Source organism: Solanum verrucosum, unplaced genomic scaffold, assembly GCF_900185275.1.
Source record: "Solanum verrucosum unplaced genomic scaffold, falcon-dt-bn FXZP01000022.1, whole genome shotgun sequence".
In the NCBI taxonomy this organism is placed as follows: domain Eukaryota; kingdom Viridiplantae; phylum Streptophyta; class Magnoliopsida; order Solanales; family Solanaceae; genus Solanum; species Solanum verrucosum.
In genome coordinates, this window is record NW_026020086.1 from 607,080 (window position 1) to 626,598 (window position 19,519).

Here is a 19,519-nt window from a genome sequence, read left to right on the forward strand (position 1 = left end):
TATGAACTTATCTTTGTTGAGTTTAAGTCTTCCGCTGAGTTAAGTAAGCCAGGCCAAGGGTTCGCTTGGGGCCAACAATGATTTTCGAGTGTCAGTCCCGGCCAGGGTGTAGGCTCAGGGAGTGACACTTACATTTGTTAATTGACAGCCAATGCATTGCCATTGAACTCTCTGTTAATTTTTTTGGATGTGTTAGTTGAGGGATTAAAATTACTCACTTGATAGAATTGAAGGTTAATAGTGCTAAGTTTGATAACACAAGGACTAAAATAGGAGTATACCTTAACACAAGGACTAAAAGTGTCGTTTTTCCTTAATTGTTATATGAATAATTGATAATTGAAGTTTATTTTTTTTTATATATGAAATTTATATTTCAAATTTGAGCTTATTTGAAATAAACTTGCAAAAAGAAATTATAAAACATATACTAATTAATTTGCAATTCCAAAAACGAATATTTACCTAAAAATTCATTGTGATAGAATATTAAACTATTGTCATATATTTATTTGAATAGTTTAGGACCATTACATTTTCTCCAATTAGAGCATTGGTTATTCCTCTTTCTGTTGCCACACATAGTTTTAGTCAATTGGGTTCAAAGCTGTAAATATTTGTCCAATTTAACATTTCTTTCTTGGAATATTTAGATAAAAATACAAAAAAAAAACTATGTTATATATGCGTACATAAGAAAAAATGAAATTTGATAAATAACAAAATACTTATTATATGATATATTTGCTATGGTTTACTTTTAACATAAGAAAAGGTTGCCATTAGCTATTATTGCACTTAATTTTATTATTCTTTAAATTAAAAGAAAGCATATTGTCAAATGTTATTTTTTCAAAAAAATTTAGCTATGACCAAGTAAAATCTGCTTAACATAAGCTTAAAGATTTAAATTGGATGAACCATTTTCCTTCGTAGCTTCCTTAGTCAAATCTTTCCATTTTTTGGCATTCTTTCTACATTCCTCCTCTTTCATCACAACATCTATGCATCTCTCCAAGTCATCCTTTTCAACAATACCTTCATCATTGAAACTAACTCGGATTACGATTTTTCAAACATCTTGAATGAGTTTAGCGTTACAAAGTTGATCATTCCAAAGTGGACATGCCACAATAGGCACACCAGAAACTAAGCTTTCTAGAGTTGAATTTCATCCACAGTGAGTCAAGAACAACCCAGAGATGAATGATGTAAGACTTCCACTTGTGAGCACCAATTCACTATTTTTCCTTGCTTTTCTAATTCTTCTTTGCACCTCAAATTTTCCTCCGATTTCCCCCCGTTTTTACCTTTCCAAACCACCCACAAAAACGGCCTTCCACTTTTTAATAATCCTTGAGCTATATCCTCCATTAGTTGATTTGGTATCTCAACGTAGCTACCAAATGCTATGTAAATAACCGACTCATTAGGCTTTTCATCCAACCAATCCATGTAATTTTTTAAATTTAATTGTAAATCGGTTCCAAAAGAAGTATCAGAACGATTATTCCCTTCAAGAAAAGCTGAAGGAATGCAAGGACCAACTCCCACCATGGTCACACTATCCATCAAAGCCCTAAGAGCATCAAATTCTAAAGCATCAAGAGTGTTCACTAATACACTTATAATATATTTATAATACAGTTTTAATACATGTTAGAGAGAATAATTTATAAACACATGATACAAAATTTATTTTTGGATATTACATTTAAACGTTTTTGGATAATACGTTTAAAAAATTTGGACCAACTAACTTATGAAGTTTTTTATGATAAAAAAATATATCTTAAATATTTCACATATAGAGATTAGAGATGCAATTGAAACCTAATAGACTAGTACAACAGGTAACTTGTACTCCTAAATTGACCAATCTCTTGGCAAAATGAAGGCATGGATTTATGTGACCTATCATTGGAAATGACACAAGAAGAACATGACAATCATTCTTCTTGAAGTTTTCCATTGCTATTGTATTATATTCTTTAGGCAAATTGAAAGGGCAAGTTGTATTCCTATATTGCCTTAGGTTTTAGAGTTTATATAATGAAGATAATTATGGACATGATGATCGAATGACATTTGTAGAGACAAAGTAATGTGTTCTTATTCACTTAATTTATACTTTTTAAAGAGATATATTTACCACCAACTCATAAGAGATAGTGACTCATTTGTTGTAGATTATTATATATATATATATATAACATCAAGTTGTGAAGAAATTAATATGCTAAAACAAAAAAGTTGCATGTTTATTATATTTTAATATTTTAAAAAAAGAATGATTGTTTCAAGTGCTTGAATTTGGAATCTTTTCACATAATACCAGATCACTCATTCTAATTGGTTCTATCGCCCGTTTGTCAATACATGTAATATTAATTGAGGAAAAAAAGAGCAAAAGCGAGGGACACAAATAAAAATTATTCCACGCTCGTTTAGTTATGAACAAATTATTTTGAAATTAATTATTTTAGAGTTGTTATTCCATCCTTTATGTCGTATAAAATAGTACTACAATCTCAGAATAAGTTATCCAGCGATTTATCTAAACCAAACATGAGACAAATTCATCCTAATTTAATCACGAAATTATTTATTCTTTATCCCTCCTACCAGACGAATTCAAAAAGTATTTGGAATTTAAAAGGCTAAGAATAATGTGTTGGAGCCTACAAAATAGTAAGGAATAACTAGGACTCAATATCTTTAGGTGATATAGATTATAAAATAGTCAAACTGTAATATAGGTATCAAAAAAAAATTCATTTTGAGCATTTGTGGTTGAAATTTGGTTTCGAACTTTCAACAAGTTGGCATAATATTTTAAAATTTGTTACTTTCTGTGTCCTAATTTAGATGACTCGCTTTTCTTTTTTAAACAATCTAAAAAAGAATGACACATTTGTACATCTAGTAACAATTTAACTTTTAAATGTTTATATTTACCCTTAATGAAATGATTTATAGTTACCCAAACATCTTTGACTTGTTTTATAACACAAGTTTTAAAAATCTTTCTTTCTTTCTTAAATTTCGCCAAATTATATCATATAAATTAAGACGAAAAAGAGAGAACAAAATATTTGGAAATAATAAAATGAGAGTTAAACTATATCTCCCGTATTCATTCATTTATGGATTAATTACAAAAATTCCACCTTTTAGTTTACTTATTACAATTATCCTCTATAAGTTTTACAAATCTCCAAAATCCCTCATTTTAACGCAACAGATTAGTGTATCTCGCGCATCAGATTAATGTATCAGCGCATCAGATTAGTGTATCTCGCGCATCAGATTAGTGTATCATGTATAAAATGTACATCAAATTAGTGTATCATGTATAAAATGTACAGTATCTGATTTAACGATTAATGTATCTCACGTATCAGATTAATGTATCAGCGCTTATATTATTGTATCCGTTTGAGGGATTTCTGTAATTATAAACTTTTAAGGGATAAATTATAATTTTGCCTTAAAAGTATGTGATTTCTGTAATTTGCCCTACATTTATTATGTGTAGTTATACACAAAAGATGGCTACAAATGTAATTACAAAATGGCTAAAACAGAAATATATGTTTTAATGAAAAAAATTGTAAGTTGGGCTCCGGATCCTTTTTGAATGACTGGGCCTCCTTCTATGAATTATTATTGGGCTGCAAACATTTTCAATTTCACGGGATAGTCTATTTCGACACTGATATTTAACTTGTATCCACCTTTTAAAAAGTTTTTGCATATATATCTACTTTAGATATGCGGTGTCTGAAATTGGATTTGACAAAAATAATTATCTGATAAAACGTATGAAGTTTATATATGAGTGAAGTTCAGAAAAAATTTATTGGACTTTAGCCTAAACTCCAGTTATATATGCCTGAAGTTTTGTCATTTTTGCTGAACTTCAGCCATATAAAACGTCAGGTACATGTGTTCACGAAAAACCCAAAAATTAAATCAAATAGAAGAATAATCGACATTTTTTTTATTTGATTCAATTTGATTTTGATTTTAAACTTTAACTAATCCCTCCACCTAAGTGTTGTCAACTAAAATTTTCACTTCAAAAAACTAGACATTTAGCAACGACAAATATCGCCACAAAATTTCAAAATATCGCCAGTAAATGTTTTCACTGATTTTTAGCTGCGACTAAAGGTTGCAATAGCCGCCACTAATTTTTAGTGACAACTAAAAATCGCCACTAAACCTATTTTTTTCAACCAAAAATATGATAATTAATTCTCGATTACGATCTAATTTTCTAAAATCAACACACATGTACTATCAATATTAAAAACATCTAATATTATTACGAAAAACACCAAAATTATTTTATCTTTAGCTAATTTAATAATCATGTTTTATTTCTTACCATATATTTTTGTAATAGCTTACCTTTGTATCATACTCTTCTTAAAAGTTCGTCCTTCGAATTATTGATGTATGACAACATTATTGTAATCATTTAAAATTTATTAAATATAAATTTATAAAATGATTCGAATTATATTAAATTCATAAATATATTAGTCCAAATAAATTATTGATTAATATAATTGGGATAATTATTCAAGTCCAATAAATAAGAATTTGATTAAAGTCAAAATTAATTGATTTGGGCTATAGATGAGCCCAATTTACTAAATCCAATGTCATCTTATCCTAAGAGGCCCATTCTTTTGGTGCCACGTGGCAAATGACATGGCATGCCAAGTCAAACAGGAAGCGAATAGGATCATGACATGTGTCAAAGATGATAAGCCCGCTCCATAAAGCCCATATGCCATGTCACTCAAATCTGATTGGCCGAAGGGAATCCTGTTCCAATCGCAACTCCTCTATTCTAAAACTATAAATAGGGGTCTTCATAATTCAAAAAGAGGACAGAAGAAAATTCTAAACAAGAAGCTAGAGAAAATCTGTGGTACAAACGCCATAAAATTCTCTATAAAGCTACAAGTTTAAGAATTCAAGCATATAAGTTCAAGAACGATCAAGATCAAGACTACCAGGTTCAAGAACAAGCTCGAAGCCCTTGAATTCAAGCAAAAGTCAAGATTAAGATAAAGTTCAAAGTTCAAATTCATCAAAGATTCAAGATCAAGCTTTAAAGCCCTTGAATCATATTTGAAAAGGCGAATTCAGAGGAATCATAGAGATTGTAACACTCGCACTTTGAAATAATAAATATGATTATTGCTATAATTTTCCATTCTTGATTATTGTTTTCTCGATGCGAATTTTATTGTCTACAATTATATAACAACAAAAAATAATATAATTTATTTAAACATTATTCACATTAAAACAATAAATAATATAATATAATATAAAATAATATAAATTATATATTATAAAATTATACGTAACAACCCTTCAAATAAAGTGAAAATGAGTAAAGGGGAATCTAAAATCCCTTGTCTCCACCGTTGCAGCCAAGTGCTTTTTTCTATTTTACATGATAAGTCATGTAGTAACTATTAAGCAAAAATGTTGGAATATTTTTAGCATCTTTGTGAAAGCCTGCTGCAGTTACATGCAATTTAGTATTATTTTTTTTGATTTTTCATTCGGGGTTTAATATTTATATTTGAGTCTAATTATTTTAAATTCGCATTGTGTAGAGTTCCATTTGAGGAAAAACGCTCCCACTAAGGATTTTTTTATACCACAAGCTCAAACCTGAAATCTCTGATTATGAGAGGAGCAATTTCGTCTACTGTACAATATCCTCTGGTGCTACAATAAAAAAGAAATTACAAAAAAACTACTAATAAAGAGACAACATTCAAAAATACTGCTCAAAATACTGTATTCTTTTGTAAAGGCTTTTACAGAAATATTGAAAACACGTTTGAATTTGGTATAACTTATTAGTTTCGTCTTCGAATTATTGGTAGCCTTATAAATATTCACGTACTTAACTAACTAAATTTAAATATACCTCCAATTTGCTATGTAACATAAAATATGACACGTTAATTGCTTAACTATCCACATCAACACAAATCGAAACACACCTTATAAGATTTTACTATCTATGGAAGCTAATGCATATAATTGGATCGGTGGTAACATAGTTTAAGTGATTTAATTTACTTAATCATCTATGTAACAAACGTTTGAAACTCAAGTGGATACAATATTTATCATATGCTTAGATGATCAATTGAAATATATCTTAATTCAAATATTTTTATTTTTATTTAAAGTGTGCAATTATTGTATTGGATTTTTGCATCATACCCCATAGCCCACAGATTAAAAAATATAAGTATTTCATATCTTTAGTCAACTGTCATGTCCTTGTATGGCAAAGAGATAGCAAAGAAAAAAGAAAAAAGAAAAAAAGAAAGAATTCAAGTGGGGATTGGACAATTCCACAACCAAAGGCTGATATTACATGTGATAATAAGGTGAAAAATGAAATAAAGTTGTGTTTGTACTTCAATAATTTGACTTCAAATTGTCACTACTGTCCTTCACACTGAAAATAAATAGAGTCAGCATTACTGTTTTCTCAATTAGGAAAAATCAGAGTTTCTTTGTGGTGGGGGCCCCTTCTTTTCAATTTTTTTTTAAAATAAGATGAAATCCAGACTATTTTATTGAACATATGTTATGTCTCACAATTTTTGATAAAATGATGTTCAGACTATTTTACATATAAATATATCATAAATTATTATACTTATAAATATATCATAAATGATGAATCTCTACTGTAAAATTTTTGACTCTGCTATTAAGTAATATACTAAATAACTCTTTTACTTAGACAAATAAAAAAGAATTTGCTAATTCTTTATGTTTCTTCTAAAATTTGAATGCTCATTTTTATAATTTTCATTCATTTCATTGGTCGTTATAGAAATTTGGAAGTCCTTAAAATTAACATTTTATTTTTGTTATGGAGCAACGGTTAGTAAGAAGAGTATTTTATGTTATATGACTAGTTGAAGGTTATTTTTTAACTAGTTGATTAACGATAAAGATATTTTTGAGTTTTTTTTATTTTTATTTTTCAATCGGTGTTCTATATTCATCTTAGAACCCAACTAAATCTAAATTCGTGTCGAAAAGTCCCATATAAGGGGTAAAACAATCTGTAACAAAGACGACTCCGTACCCAAACAAGTCGAATCAAGACCTTTAATTAAGGAAGAAGAAGTACTTAACTCTCCACCATAATCCTTGTCGTTCATTTTAGAGTATAAAAAATATAATAGGATAAAGTTACCTATTTTAAATAGTTCACTGTATTTTGGCCCTTGAACCTACTAAGATAGGTGTTGGGGGTCCCTTTAAAGCTCTATTTTTGTCTTTATAGAAAACCATAGCTACAGCTATATTGATATATAGAGTTAGACACTTCCAAATTCTTCCCAACACACTTGGTGTGAAAGAGGGTCTATAGAAATTGTGTTTCATTTTTCATGTTGTGAAAATTTGGGACAAGATTGGGTGATGGCTTCAACCATTAATATCTACTCAAATGGACTAATCATTGTGATGCTCATCTATTCTTTCACATTCCTTGCTTCTATATCAGGTAAAACAATTTTTATCTTCTTATCACTCTCTCTTTTAAACTTTTTTTCTCTTTTTTTCCATTCATTGAATTTGAAAAAGGGTATATTGATTCTTTTATCTTTCTTTTTATCTACTAGCTTACTCATGATAGGTACTAATTGGAAAGTTCAATCTAAAATATATTTGTTCTTAAGTTTTACTCCTTAGCTATCTAGTAAGTTTCACATTTATTCCCTTTTTCTATCTGAACTATCACTATCTGTGTATTGAAATCAAACTTAGGTAATAGTTCAAATAGGAAATGTGAACAATTGATAATTAGCCTAATTAGCTTTGAGGTGTGTTTTAATACATAGATAAAGATAGTTCAGATAAAAAAAAGACACGTAATATTTGAGATGTGAAGCTTGCGAAAAATGATAGGTTTTGACCATCAACACTATTAATTAATATTAAATAGTTTGTTACTATATGTTGTTGCTTTCCACTTGAACTACTATTTATAATGTTAAATTTTTTGAAAACTATACTTTACATATATACAAAATGAATCTCAGTGCAACAACATGATAGTGGGTGTAGTGACTCTGCCTTTGTGAATAACTTAAAATCCTAGATCCGTCTTTGCAGTTTAAAAACGATTTAATTTAGAAGTAGTTTCATTACAACATTATGTATATATGGCTAAATAAGAAGCATATGTCAGTCCTAACGCGTGATGACTTGTGCACGGGACATAAAGATCAAATATAGTATGTTTCTTTCAATTCCTCGTGAGCCACTTATTTCTCCGGGAAAAAAAGAGAGATTGAAATTGAAATTGTTGTGTATGTTATAGGAAGAAGTGAAGAAAGGAAACAAATGAGAATGGTGATGTTGGGATCAAGTCCACCAAAGTGTGTTAATAGATGCAAAGGATGCAGACCTTGCATTGCTACACTTGTTATTCCTCCACATACAAACAAAGGTTTAGAAACAATAACATCTAGAGAAGATGAAGGCTATTATCTCCTTTCATGGAAATGCAAATGTGGAACTAAGTATTTTCATCCTTGAAATATGTTGATCTTCTAATACAATATTCTTTTCTTTTTCTTTTCTAACTTAAGAGTAGGAAGGTAATTAAACTAGTGAACAATATCTTGGTTTGTTAATGCATTTTATGCACAACTTTGAGTTAGTTAATTAGTTGACATGTATATATTTCTTGAGAGATAATGATGCAAAAAACACTTTGCGAGTTTCTTACCTATTCATTCTTTCTATTTGAACTATAAATAACTATTTATCAAAACACATCTCAACTATCGGTGATAGTTCAAATAGGAAAAGGGAGCAACTAATAGTTCAAGTGTATTTTCAACTATCGGTGATAGTTCAATTAGGAAAAGGAAACGATTGATAGTTCAGGTGTATTTTCAACTATTGGGGATAATTCAAGTAGGAAAGGGGAACAACTGATAGTTCAGGTGTATTTTCAACTATTGGGGAAAATTCAAGTAGGAAATTCAAATGTGTTTTGATAAATAGTTAATGACAATTCAGAAAGGAAAAGTGAACACCTAATAGTTCGGGTGTATTTTTAACTATTGATGATATTTCAAGTAGGATAAGGGAACAACTGATAGTTAATGTAGAAAACTCGCAACTTCAGATATGTTTTTGATGATTAACTCTTTCTTTGATTATTATTTTCACTCTACCTAGAGGAGAAGGTAAACTTGTAAACTATTTTCTGGTGCTAGCTTGCTCTGTATGTGTGCCTAGTTGTTTCTTTCACTTTATTTCATTAATATCACTCAGATTTAACAAACACTGGTCAACAATGGAGAAACCAATGGCCAATTATATATACACACACAGTTGAACTAACTTCTAAAAGAATATATACATATATTAATATATACTCAGTATAATTCCACTTGTGGGATCCAAGATTTCACACGCCTATTTGGTCAGAGGATTATAGGCGTGTGAAATCTCATGTTGGAAATTCAAAGAAATGAATGTTGTATTTGATTGGCAGATTTCTAGGGCTGAGCATAAATACCGAAAAATCGAATCGAAGTATTTTGGTATTTCGATTTTCGGTTCGATATTCAATATATGTTTTTGTATTTTTCGATATTTCGATTCGATTTTCGGTATGTAATTTTTGTATTATTCGGTATTTCGATTTACAAAATATATTATATTATAATATATAAATATATTATATTAATTATTAATATTAAATAATAAATATTATAATTTAATATAAAAGAAAATTAGGTCAAAGAAAAAGTGCACAAGTGTCTTTTCAAACTTTTTGTCTTTTCAAAATTTTCTAACTTTCTTTATAGAGGAGCCGCAGCCCGTCACTTCAGTCTTCAGGCATCACTCGTCGGTTTCCCACTTTCCTTCATTCCTTGTTTCAGATTTTTTTACACAATAGCCGCAATACTTTCCACTTCCGGGCTCTGACGATAGCCGACCACACAGCACGCAACAAAAGATCACTTTCCACTTTATGCAACCGATCGACGACCAACAATGAAAATTCAAACAAAAAAATTGCAAAATTTTAAATTTTAAAAAGCCCACTAAGCAGCCCCATAACAAAAAAATCCGAACTAACAAAATCGAACCGAAATAATAAAAACCAAACCGAATTATTTTGGTTCGGTGTTCGGTATACGTTGTACAAGAATCGAAAACCGAAAAAAATGAAACCAAATTGAATTACCGAATGCCCAGCCCTTGAGATTTCTGAACAGTTGTCCCTCGAAGACAGCAACGATACTATTGGAATGGACGGTTTCAATATTTCCCATATGCAATTCTTTGTGTAGACACTGTGGATGGAATAGGAACTTATTTGTACAAAATGCAGAACACTAAAATTGTGCATTTTCTTCGTACTTCTAAATTACACATCAAGGGAGTTGCTCAGATAGTAAAACAGACATACTATCATTTTTTGTGCAAATCAGAACTCCTTGTAAAACTACAAAGAAAAAAATTATCCACGGATTGTTCTGAGCTTCACGCAATTAATTCGAGAAACTAAATTGTAAGCTCTAGCAAAATTTAACAAAAGGAGTAGAAGTAGAGGTTATGGTATTCTAAGGTAGAGAGGCTGTGGGAAGGATAGTGTGTATGCAGACCGTATCCCTATCTTAGGAGATATATATGTAGTTTCTGATAGATCCTCGATTTAAGAAGAAGATTTTCAGGCAACAGGACAAGGAAAAACAAAAAATGTTATTGATTCCAGTACAATAATATTTTGTGTACTAATGTTTAGAACTTCGACGTTTGATGTGGTAGATATCAAATATCAAAGATGGATATTGCACACAAGCTGTTGTATGATCTACTGATCAATGAAGTGTTGATAAAATATTTTTATTATCTTAAAAGCATAAGAATAATATTTGAAATTATTTATTACATATTATTACCTTAATTACTTTAGCTTATTAATATTATATATTAACGTTTTTAATTGTGTAGCAACCGTTTGTTTTCTTATTATGGCAGTAGTTAATAGCATTTATGGCATTAATCAACTACTATTGATTTGGGTGTTACAAAAGGTCCATGGAATATTTGGTAATAACTTATCGCAATTATTTGGTCTTAATGTGCGTATAATGCACGGCTGATGGTATGCTATTTACCATATACCTATATATCTATACTAGATAATGGTGTCCGTGCTATGCACATGCCTAATAATATAAATGGTATGTTTTGGGGCTAATAACGGAGTTTTTGAAGCGATTGTTTGCGTGGATAAAGGAATAATTTTTTTTTTATCACAAACCTATACTTTCTTTGACACTGTTTAAGACATAATAAGACTACCCACATACAATAGTTTTGAAATATTTTATGTTGTCAATTATCATGATTTATAGTATTTTTATGATAGATTTACTTTAAGAATCATTGGAATTTTTTGTATTTTTTTGAAAACATATTTTATGTTGTCAATTATCATGATTTATAGTATTTTTACGCAATTTTTAAAAATAAAAAACACAAAAAAAAATAAGACAAATAAATTAAAATGGACCCAATATATGTTATTTTTGTTGCCTTAATTTATGTGACACAAATAAAATTTGGAGAGTCTTCCAAATTTTCATATTTTATTAAAAAATGTTTTAAGTTATTAATTATTGTGATTTATAATATTTTTATGTAACTTTCAAATAACCTACATTACTGGTCACTTTGTCCTAATTTATGTGATATGGATAAAATTACAAAATTAACCTTTTTAAAATGTCTTTTAGATATTTTAAGTTGTTAATTATTATTATTTATAATACTTTTTTGATAATTTTAAAATGATATGTATTATTTTTTCTGTCTCAATATATGTGAGCCTGATAGAATTCTGAGAGTGAACCTATTTTATTATATAGCTTTTAAATATTTTAATTTGGTAATTATTGTAATTTTTAATGTTTTTTAAGTCATTTGTAAATGATATATGTTGCTTCCTTTGTCCCATTTTATATAGTATAAATAAAATTTCCAAAACCAACTCAATTTTTAATATATATTTTTAAATATTTTAAATTATTAATTATTGCTATTTATAATATTAAAAAAAATTAAATAGAAAATGTACAAAACTTGTATCAGCCTAAAAAATGACCACGATAATTCGAAGCCTACAAAAAGCAATAAGGTTGTACGTAATTTTAAATACTTAATATATATTACTCCGTTTGTCTCGATGTATGTAGTATAGATAAAATTTCAAGAGTCAATCAAATGTTGTTAATTGTTAAGATTTAATGGTGTTAAATTGTCCAATAATATAAATTTTAAAGGTACAACCATAAAAGAAGAATGTACAACACTATCTAAGCACATGTAACACTTGTCATGTGCTAAGTAGTAGATATTCCCACTTATTATATATAGTAAAATATAGTACTTTTGTGTGTCAAAAGGAAGAGTTATGAGATATTACATTAAAATAACTTTTCTTCCTTTTTTATTTGCTGGATTTTCTTAAGAAAAGTATATTATTTGTTAGATTTTGGTTTCTTTGTTTTGGTACTAGAAGAACTTGTTGAATTTTGGGTGATACACCTTAACCGGTAAAATATCCTTAAGGACAGTGCCATAAGCACGCCTCAAGCTACGTGATTTCCATGATTTCCAATAGTTTTCCAATTAACAATCTTAAGGATATTTCAGTTATCATGGTTCATGGAAACAATTCACCTGCTATTGTTACTGATAATACCACCATTACCCCTATTGTGCCTTCACACAACTTTAGCAAATACTTTCCTGATGTTTGAAAAGTCAAAGTTTTTTGTGGACAGAATTTTAAGAGATGGCATGAACGAATTTTCTCTGTTCTTGACATGTATGGAGTGACGTATGCACTAACATAATCAAAACCGGAGGAATCTGCTTCTGAGCAACTAAATCAGTGGATTTATGCAAATAAGGTATGTAAGCACACAATATTAAGTACTCTTTCTAATGAATTATTCGATGTGTATTGTTCTAATAAGGAAGCAAAGGAGATTTGGGAATCGCTACTTGCTAAATATACTGCTGAAGATGCTACCAAACAAAAGTTTGTCATTGGTAATTTTTACAAATGGGAGATGACTGAGGAGAAAGATGTGAAGGTACAAACCAACGAGTTTCACAAACTAATTGAAGATCTAAAGTTGGAGAAAATTATTTTACTGGAGCAGTTCGTGGCTGGTATATTGATTGAAAAACTACCAAAATCTTGGAATGACTACAAACAAAATTTGAAGCACAAACAAAAGCTCTTATCTCTGAAGTAGGTTGAGAACTAACTTTTTCTAGTGTAATTTTTTGACGAAGGAAATTTAATTGAAACATCTAACACACTAAGCTTCGCGACTGACTACTGCTATGATGTGTTAAGTGTCAACTTAGTACCAGCTGCTTACTAAATCTGTGTACCAAATCATCACTTCTAATATACATTATGAGACAATTAGGAGCATATATATCACATCATCAAACAATTAACTCAAATTGACCAAGTACATTTATGAATTCAAACCTAGCTTTGAAAATAATCACATTTTTTATAACCATAGTGTATAACCAAATAATACAATTGATACAATAGAGCGAATAAATACAAGTGAATAAATATAGTTGATATATGCTATATTCTTTTTTTTATACATGCTATATTCATTGCGCGAATAAATACTATTGATAATATAGATTGTATTCATTGCGCAAACGAATAGAGTATATATTGGGCCTTTTATTGTTGAAATAGGTGTGCAACCCGGCCTCTTAGCATTAATGTATGCCCCTTTTACGTAATTATCACTATTTCTTTTTCTTTGTGGGATTTACTAAATCATTTAAATTAGAATATTAAAAACAACAACATTCTTTTTCTCTTGATAATTATTAATTACATTATTCTTTTGGTATATATTGTTCTATGCAAGTATAATAGTGTCAATTAATTATTTTCATTTAATTTTGGTTATTTGTTTGCAAAATAAAAATATGTTGAAAAACATAAACTAATTAAGACAATATATCATATAGTATGTGATGTAGTGATGAACTCTTACTCTAAAATTAAGAAATGCACGTAAACATATCTAACAAAATTAATAAAGACATAAAGAATAAATATATATTTACCATGTTAATGAGGGAAAAAATGACCAATAAATTGATTTTACATAAATTTATAAGAATTATAAGATGATGAAACACAAAAGTGAAGTGGACTAATATTTTTTGTTCACTTTATACAAGAGATCATCACCAAAAATCTATTAAAAAAAGAAAATAATTGCAACCCAAAAAACTTATCATAAAATACAAAACCAGTAAATAAAGTGCAAATACATATACCCAAAAAAGAACCTTTTGAGCAAGATAACTAATAAATTATTTCACTCAAGTAATGTGAGGTTAAATAGGGCAGCGTGGGCAGGGTAGGGCTTGATCTAAATAGGGTAGTGACTTAAACGGGGCAGGATAGGGTAGGGCAAAATTTTAATAGGGGAACTCTTAACCCGCCCCAGCCACCCTAACCCGCCCCATTGTCATTTCTACCAGATACATGTGACTTCACTTGGACACAATGTATCTAGAACAAATTACACCTAAATTTGACCACATGTATGATGTATACATGTATCTGGAGGAATCAAAAATTGGTAAAATACGCAATATTGCAATTACTAGAATGTATCTAAGTAATTAGTTACTAAACAAATGAATTTATGCAAGTTATGTTGCCCTAAATATACCAATTCAAATCTCTTACAAGTTACAAAAAGGCCTCAATTTCGTATTGATAAGCTAATATTTATCTCTCGTACCATCAATTCAAGATTTTAGGATATAGACAAATCCTAATCCTAAATCTATTTGTTTACATCAACAGAAAAGGTAATAATACTAATAGGCACATGTACTAGGTCCCATAATTAAAATTAACTCTACATTGATTGGATAATTCAAGGTGATGAAATTTTATTGGCAAATCAGAAAAATGGGCTACATATTATCTTCAGGTTCTAATGCGACTCTAATTTGATTGCAATTGGGAATTGAAAATGCTCCTTGAGGATAATATTTGACATGTCCCTTACAATATAATTTTATTCACACAAGTTTATTATCACAAACTTGATATTTTTTAAGTATGTATTCTTCTCTTAAAAGTGGTCCATACATGATATGATGTTTACCCCTAAATTAATGACTTTATAAGATAACAATTGAATTTGTTTTAGTGGTTCAAGGGCAAATAGGTTGTTAGGATCAAATAATATATTTTTTATGCTAAATATTGTTTGTTAAAATGAATATAAATAATCTAATAGAATATATTATGGTCGAATTTTGACCCATACAGAAATATCGTCAAATAAAAATAAAATATTTAAGTTCATGATCTATAGTCACGACAATCTTATGGTTCTATACATCGAACTTCTTTCTTTTGTTTTGTGTGGTGCAAATTGAGTTTGTAAACTAAGGTATGATGCCATAGTATGATTCGAATTATAGACTTTTGACCATCCGCCTACTATTTTGAAAATAATGAAAATGTACTTATAAATTAAGAATATATTATTATATTATGTTGCTCGAATAATTTAAAATGTCATTGTACTGGTATATTATTACTTCTCTTTGTATACATATATTTTTTCAACTTGCAAATATAATTTAAATTATATTATTAATTATTGACATGACCAAATAATCGAACAAAACAAAATCAAATTAAAAAGAGAAAAAACAAATCAAATCAAATTTATTTTAGTTTGAATTGGACTATACTTTTTCAAACCAAATTAAAAATTAAAAAATTAAATCAAATAATACAAAATGAAACCAAAAAAACCACATGCACACATAGTTTCAATCCTACACCATTCAAGAAAACTCCATTTATGGCCGCAAAAGAATAATACAAAAAATTCCACAGTTGGAATCTTTAAAAGTAATTCTAAAAATGGAAGTAGTAGTCATCTTTAATTTTTTTTCATTTCAATTTTAGAAAAATGTAGTGATAGTCTGATAGAGAGTCCAGAACCTAAATAAGCCATAAAAAAATAAAAGTGATCAAAATAAGCCATTATTTTAGTAAGTAACTAAAATAGGTTTAGTGGAAGAAAAAATTCCACTTTATCCAATATTCCAAACGTTTTCCGTTAGTGTCATAACGTTTATATTTTAATATATAACGGAACTATTTTTTACACCTGGTAAAACGGAACCATTTCTTACACTTTATAAAGTGTAAGTTTTTCTTACACTTTGTAAAGTGGAACTTTTTTACACTTTATAAAGTGAAAGAAAATCTTACACTTTATAAAAAATTACTTTACTTTTTCACTTTCTTCTTCTCCCCGTTCACTTTCATGGCTTCCAAAGGTTTTCCACTTTTAATACATAGATAATGATAGTTCAGATAGTAAAAAGATGCATGTAATATTTGAGATGTGAAACTCGCGAAAAATAACAGTTTAAATATGTTTTCAACCATCAACACTATTAATTAAATATTTAACATTTTGTCACTATATGTTGTTGCTTTCCACTTGAACTACTAGCTATAATGTTTTTAGAATTTTTTAAACTATACTTGCATTTATATAAAATGAATCTCAGTGCAACAACATGATAGTGGGTGTAGTGACTCTGCCTTTGTGACTAACTTAAAATTCTAGATCCGTCTTTGCAGTTTAAAAACGATTTAATTTAGAAGAAGTTTCATTACAACATTATGTATATATGGCTAAATAAGAAGCAGATGTTAATCCTAACGCGTGATGACTTGTGCACGGGGACATAAGATCAAATATAATATGTTTCTTTCAATTCCTCGTGAGCCACTTATTTCTCCAGGAAAAAAAAAAGAAATTGAAATTGAAATTGAAATTGTTGTGTATGTTATAGGAAGAAGTGAAGAAAGGAAGCAAATGAGAATGGTGGTGTTGGGATCAAGTCCACCAAAATGTGTTAATAGATGCAAAGGATGCAGACCCTGCATTGCTACACTTGTTATTCCTCCACATACAAACAAAGGTTTAAAAACAATAACATCTAGAGAAGATGAAGGCTATTATCTCCTTTCATGGAAATGCAAATGTGGAACAAAGTATTATCATCCTTGAAATATGTTGATCTTCTAATACAATATTCTTTTCTTTTTCTTTTCTAACTTAAAAGTAGGAAAGTAATTAAACTAGTGAACAATATCTTTGGTTTGTTAATGCATTTTATGCACAACTTTGAGCTAGGTAATTAGTTGGCATGTATATATTTCTTTGAGAGATAATGGTAACAAAAACTAACACTTGAAATATCATGTTTTTGTGAGTTTCCTACCTGAACTATCTGGTGCTCACTTTTCCTACTTGAACTATTACTGACTATTTATCAAAACACGTCTCAACTATCTATGATAGTTTAAATAGGAAAAGGAATCAACTGATAGTTCAAGTGTATTTTCAGCTATCGGTGATAGTTCAAGTGTATTTTCAGCTATCGGTGATAGTTCAAGTAGGGAAAGGAAACAACAGATAGTTCAGATGTGTTTTGATAAATAGTTAGACAGTTCAGATAGGAAAAATGAACACTTGATAGTTTAGGTAAAAAACTCAGAACTTCAAATATGATTTTGATGATTTTGATCATTAAGTATTTCTTTGATTGTTATTTTCACTCTCTTTTGACTATTTTCTGGTGTTTATAACTTGTCTAACTTGCTCTGTATGTGTGCCTAGTTGTTTCTTTCACTATAGAAACCAGTGGCCAACTAATTTAAAGTATATATAATTATACAACATCAACTATTAATTCCCACAGAATCAGATACAATATTAGTCCATACCCATTGTTTAGAAATACTAGTAAAACAGATTACACATCTACAACAATAGATATACTATACTGACAAGAGGGGTTGCTCGGATAGTAAAACAGACGCACTATCAATTTAAGGAATAGAAGCAGACCTTATGGTATTCAAGAATTTCCCCTGCAGCGTTCCCAACGTACCCCTACGTACCTTAGGAGAGGCTGGGAAGAGTAGTGTGTATGCAGACCGTATCCCTACGTACCTTAGGAGATACAAATGTTGTTTCTTATAGATCCTTGGTTCAAGAAGAAGATTTTTAGGCTATAGGACAAGGAAAAACAAAAAATGTTATTGATTACACTATAGTAATATATTGTGTACTGGTGTTTAGAACTACGTGTTTGATGTGTTACATATCAACTATCAAGATAGATGGATACTTCACATAAGCTTCAGTGTGGTCTAGTGGTCAATGAAGTAGGTTGAGAACTAATTTTTCCTCTTTTGCAGTGTAATTTTCTGACGAAGGGGATTTAATCGAACCTTCTAACACACTTAGCTCCGCAACTGATACTGCTATGATGTTAAGTGTCAACTTAGTACCAGCTGTTTACTAAATCTGTGTACCAAATCATCACTTATAATTTACATTATGAGACAATTAGGTGCATATATATCACATTATCAAACAATTAACTCAAATTGACAAAAGTACATTTATGAATTAAAACCTAGCTTTGAAAAGAATCATTTTTTTTTATAACCATAGTGTATAACCAAATAATACAATTGATACAATAGAACGAATAAATACAAAGTGAATGAATATAGTTGATACATGCTATATTCATTGCACGAATAAATACTATTGATAATATAGATTGTATTCATTGAGGAAACGAATACACAGTATATATTGGGCCTTTTATTGTTGAAATAGGTGTGCAACTCGGCCTCTTAGCATTAATGTTTGTTTACGTATTTATCACTATTTAATTTTCTTTGTGGGATTTACTAAATTCATTTAAATTAGAATATTAAAAACAATAACATTCATTTCTCTTCACGCATATGCTACTTATTTGACGTACTTCACTATCATATATACTATTATTATATATACTTTCAAAATATTATTATGTATTCTATCACTAATTAAGAGTTGCATACGTATCTTACACTTAAATACATATATTTTTGTTGCCAGATACACAAAAAGAGGTTGAGAGGCGAGCAATATTGGGGAGGGAGACGAGCGAGATTCGTATGTATCCCAGATACATGAGCGAGTGGTGAGCGAGATGGGAGAGAGACGAGGGAGGCGAGCGAGATTCGTTATGTATCCCAAATACATGCGAATCCACTTGGATACAATGTATCTAGAACAAATTATACCTAAATTTGGTCACATGTATATGGAGGAATCAAAATCTGATGAAAATACGTAATATTGCAAACTACAGTGTATCTAAGTAATTATCTACTTAAACTGATGAATTTATGTGTATATGGAGGAATCAAAATCTGATAAAATACATAATAATACAAATTATAGTGTATCTAAGTAATTAACTACTAAACTAGTGGATTTATCTAAGTTACATTCCCCTAAAA

The 19,519-nt window shown here is 29.3% G+C and overlaps 1 pseudogene; it reads right to left on the reverse strand.

The window, feature by feature from the left end:
- Positions 1–862: 862 nt before the first annotated feature.
- Positions 863–1,972, reverse strand: LOC125824615 (UDP-glycosyltransferase 75C1-like; annotated as a pseudogene).
- Between the last annotated feature and the right edge of the window lie 17,547 nt (positions 1,973–19,519).